The following is a 5,513-nucleotide window of genomic DNA, read 5'->3' as shown; positions in this document are numbered from 1 at the left end:
CTTCATGAACAAAGAAGCTAGTAATTTCTTATGGGTGATTAAACCACCTTTCTAATGTCTGAGCATGGATAAAGTTGTATGCAACATTTTAAGACACACTTAGTTCATGTTAATGTTTTCTCTGTTTTTTAAAAAAATATTCTGGTAGACATATTTTACCCTAATATATTTTCTTAATCTTTAAATGCATGCAGTCTGTCCGTATACTATCAAATATCTGGTATCATCTGATAAGTTATATGGTGGTGTTTCTACCTACAGAAAGAATGTGTATGTGTGTGTGTGTGTGTGTATTTATGTTTATAAATAAAACAAAGCTCTTTAAATAATACTGAAGTTTCCAAAAGCAGACAAGTTTCAAAAGGACATTTTAGGCCCTATGCCAAAACTGACATTCCACCTTAAATTATGTGAAAATTAAAAAAAAAAGTATTTTAATGACAAATTATGAGAAAATCATGAAAACCATGATTTCTTTAAAAAGAGTTACAAAATTGCTTTTTCCTTTATGAACTGTTCATATTCATATCTCTAGACAATCATTCCCTTATGCTTTTATAATAAAACTCTGCTTTTTTGAAGCTCATTCCAATCTACTATATTGCTCTCATAATCACATCTGTCAAGATCCCAGCCCCCCCCCCCCCCCCCCCCCCCCCCCCCCCTTGTTTAAATCTTGTCATTTAACTCAGTTTCTCTACTCATGACAATTTCTGCTATTATCCTGGGAGATTTTAAAAGTCACATGGACAACTTATTCCAAAACCCGGCCTCTTAGTTCCTTCAAATCCTCATCACCAATGACTCTCTTTGGTCATCCACTTTCCTGGACAGACATTAAAACTGGTCATCCCTAAAACTCTTCTAATTTTAATATTGGCATTTTAAGAATTCTCTCCTACACTACCAGTTTTTGTTTTATTTTTTAAAAATTATTATTTAACTACACTAACTACAACCCTAAAAACTCATTACGACTGAAAACTTCAATTTGTCAGTCCCTCTAATATCTCCCTATCAATAGTCCCTTTATGACATCACCTACCTCCATACTAAGCTAAAATCTTGTGGAACATGATTCTAACCATTACATTTATAATACCTAATTCCTCTATTCCTCTGTCTCTGCATTTTACTTATTTGAAAGACCTCAAATTTTGGTGACCCCAATAGTGTTCTTTCTTCGGTCTAACCTCAGGCATGTGAGCCCTGCTAGAGAAAACCAAACAACAGGGAATGTTGACTCCTTTCCATAAATTAATAAATCACCAATCTTAACTGAACACTCAACACTTCCTGGTAACTGTACCACATTCATTGATCAAGCCCCTTTCCTGTTCTCCACACAAAGATTTCAGACCTTCTGAATTATCCTCAAACTACCAGTATTCTCACAAAAACCTCATTCTCAGCAGAGAGCGTCACCTTCTACCACACAGAGTAAATAGATGCAATGAGAAGAAAACTCCCTGCCATGAAACCTATGAACTTGCCTGCATTTGTCCCAGTTTCTTATTATTTTCTTGTTTATTTATTTTTATTTTTTATTTTTTAAGATTTTATTTATTTATTTGACACAGCGAGAGAGGTAACACAAGCTGGGGGAATCAGAGAGGGAGAAGCAGGCTTCCTGCCGAGCAGGGAGCCCGAAGTGGGGCTCGATCCCTGGACCCTAGGACCATGACCTAAGCCGAAGGCAGACACATAAGGACTGAGCCACCCAGGCGCCCCTATTTTCTTGGTTAAATAGGTGCTTTTCTTCTGTTGCTATTAGACTCACTTCCCTTCCATTCTCATACTTTAGTATCAATGATCCCTTCTCTAATTTTGTCAAGGTTTTTTTCTAGAACACTCTTCCCACTCCTAAATCAATGAAGTCTCATAATCCTCTAGATCTCCATTCAAATGTTTCTTCTTCACTGAAGACTTACATTCCCTCCAAAATAAATCAGATTCCCTTGTTTTTCAGTCTTATTTTCCACCAACTATATTTCCTACTTTCCTGCATTTTAATTGACATTTTTATCACAATTTGAAATTCTATTTAAGTGATCATTGAATTAATATTTGCCCTTCAATATTTTTTAGCATTACAAGATCACCATTAAGGCACATAGTAAGAGCTCAAGAAATCTTTCATAATGAAAGAATAACAATAGAAGAAAACACTGTCATAGCATGTACTATGTGCCAAGCCCTAAATTTATAAACTCATTTAATATGGCAACCCTATCTTCATGTTATAAATGAGAAATCTCAGGTACAGGCAGGACTTGACAGACACAGAAGAGTTTGGCTCCAGAGTTTATGACTTAAAAACGTACTCAACTGCTCATGAATGAATGAATGAAGTAAAATTATTACAGTATGCCTACACAAAAAGGCAAAAATAATATAATTGTGATGAGATTTAGTCCATATTTTTATGATATGCAGTGTAACTATGAAGTGGCAAAGTTGAGTGTAAGTTAGGATTTTTCCAATCCTTTGACATTTTGAATTGAAGAGTATGGAAAAAGTATACATGTTTTCATATACATCTTTGGTGCTTTAATTACATCCTATTTTTTCTTAGTAAGTTGACAACATTCTAAGGGCAAGTTAATAGTAATAGTGACTAAAAAAATGGAAGAAAAAATAAAAAATAAAAATAAAAATCTACAATACAGGACATTGGTCTGTTTGGGAATAACAATCCTCTGGATTGGAGCAAATGGGTCTACTCAAAATGTATATACTAAGGGCTGTCTATGGCTGTTGAGATACAAAGAAAATTCTAGACATGAAGAGTATCATAATGGTGGAGCAGGGATGTGAGGGGAGCAGTTACAGAGAAAGAGAAAAGTCAGTTAAATAATATCCCTCTTCCAATACAGGCTTCACCCCACTAAATTCTTTAGAGCTGAATCTACATAGCCTTCAAAATATAGGGAAGAATCACACTCATTATATTTCATTTTTCACCAACATTCTATAAAGTATTGGAGAACTGAATATAATATCTGATTCAATAATCAAGAGAAGAGGGAGCAATTTTCAACAAAGCCATCCTCCATGAGAAAAGAAACACACTTGAGAGAATATAAGAAGGCTTTCAACTCAGTGGGAAGGGAATGTGAAAGCACTTCATTGAAGCTCATTGTAGCTTGTGCACAGTTTGCCTGCCAAGAAATGCTCATTCAATATAGGGAAATACATTCCCATTCACTAATAAACACAGTCAAATGCAAAGTTGCTTTACAAAGTCAAAGTCTATAAATATCTCATAACTGGTTTATGCCTTAACATAGTTCCCTCAAATTATATTTTATCACCAGGCTTTTTTTTAGTTATTCTATTCTTTGCTTTGACTTAAATTGTTCATGGCACAATCATATGTTCCTTAAAATTATTCATATTTCCATGGGAGAAGATCATAATTCTCCAAATACTGGAATCATGCAGTGTGGGGATATTTAATTTTTCAGGTTTGTACATATGAATAAACAGGAAGCAAGAAGATCAATGACTAGTAGTGTTAACCATCAGCACCCAAACCCCCTGTCAGCCAAGGCTCAAGTGTTATCTCTTGATGTGAACATTGACCCAGGAGTCAGGAAAATAGCCCAGGGGTTGTATTTTCCAATAATGTACTGGAGACCTATGACAAGCTCACAGCCAAGTAGTAAAGCACTTCTTAACTCACAAGACCATCAAACTGGATTAAGTGCTTTGAAATCCATGGATAACAGGTGCTCTAAGGACTGAAGAGCTCACCAGGTCACCTCTTTCCCTCCGGGTCATTCACCTCCTTGTGCCTCATGTTAGGAGAATATTGATGAGAAGAGTGACAGAAGATGCCCATGGCAGCAGAAAGTAATGTAAGGGAAACCCATTAATTTCTCATATACAGATTTTATGCTGCAGTGCTAAAAATTCTATAATGATCTTTAAAAACATTGATGCAACTTCCAGAATCCTTAGAAAAGTCTCATCAAATGATTAAAACTTGGTTTTACAGACAGTTACAGATTTGCTTTCATATTAAAATTGTTCCTAATAACATATTATTAGCCAATTTTAGGAAGATTTTTTGAAAAAAAGTTTGATGAAGCATAATCATCCAACAAGATAGCAGTACATCCAAATAAGGATTTAAAAATACTGAAGATGATCTAAAAATAGTATCTCAATGAGGAAATCAATTTATAACTCAGAAAATGGTTTAACATTAGTCAGTAAAAGTTCACCGATTTACAAAACTTAATTACTTAAAAAGCCATAAAAAGTTTTTATGAAATAATCTATTCTTTAATTTTAAGAAAAAGACTATCAAAGACTTCCTTGAAATGAAATATGGAAGGAAAATATAATTCAATTTGAAAAAATTACTTCACTAATTTTAGAAATTCATACATATTTGGTTTACGCCCGGCCGAGATGACCTGAAGTCCATGGCACTGTGGTGATAAGGAAACTGTGGCACAGACAGTTTAAGTGACTTGCCCAAGGTCACACAGCTTTTTTTCTTATAAGGCTAATTATGACAAGGCACATGTCAGTGAATCAGCAAGATCTAGATCCAGACAGTACTACAGATATGGAAGATGTTACAAATGCTGAAGAAGAACTTATTAAAGAATGTGAAGAAATGTGGAAAGATATGGAAGAACTGTCATTATTAATTATGCAAGCGAAATGTTTGACTGCTGAACTCAATCAGTGGCAGAAAGAAAGTCCTGGAATAATTCCACTGAATGAAGAAGTTCTAGTAACATTGGGAAAAGAAGAGTTCCAAAAATTGAGACATGATCCTGAATTGGTACTCTCTACTATTCAGTCAAAGAATGAAAAGCTAAAGGAAGACTTGGAAAGGGAGCAACAGTGGTTGGATGAACAGCAACAGCTACTGGAATCTCTTAATGTACTACACAATGACTGAAGCATCAGGTTGTGACATTTTCTGAATCAAGAATCTTTGATGAGCTGAAAACTAAAATGCATGATATAAAAGAATATAAGGAGAAACTCTTGATTACCTTGGGTGAGTTTCTGGAAGATCATTTTCCTCTGCCTGGTAGAAATGTTAAAAAGAAAAGGAAAAAAAAAAAAACATTCAAGAATCAACTGCACAGCTGATAACACTGCATGAAATGTTAGAGATTCTTTTAAATAGATTATTTGATGTTCCACATGATCCATATGTCAAAATTAGTGATTCTTTTTGACCACCTTATACTGAGCTGCTCCTTTGTAATGGAATTGCCTTGAGACATCCAGAAGATCCAAGGGAATAAGATTAGAAGCCTTCCATCAGTAAAAGGATGGTCTCTTTTTTCACACAGTACTTAATGGATCTTGTCATTCAAAGATAATAGAAACACTGAGGATTTACTTGGATAAAGAATGTTATTTGCAAATCAAAGTACATAGTCCCTCTTCCTTTTATCCATAAAATGACCTGTGCCATCTTCTATTCATTTATAAAAGGTTTCTTTCAGTTCATTCAGTGCTTTGGTGTGTTCAACTGGATG

The 5,513-nt window shown here is 34.7% G+C and overlaps 1 pseudogene; it reads left to right on the top strand.

Annotated features, from left to right (window-relative positions):
* Positions 1-4,450: 4,450 nt before the first annotated feature.
* Positions 4,451-5,299, top strand: LOC118014729 (annotated as a pseudogene).
* Positions 5,300-5,513: the final 214 nt, after the last annotated feature.

Source organism: Mirounga leonina, unplaced genomic scaffold (genome assembly GCF_011800145.1).
Source record: "Mirounga leonina isolate KUSES-001 unplaced genomic scaffold, KU_Mleo_1.0 Mir_165, whole genome shotgun sequence".
NCBI lineage: Eukaryota > Metazoa > Chordata > Mammalia > Carnivora > Phocidae > Mirounga > Mirounga leonina.
Note: the sequence above shows the minus strand (reverse complement) of the source record. Positions and strands in the feature narration are given on the sequence as shown.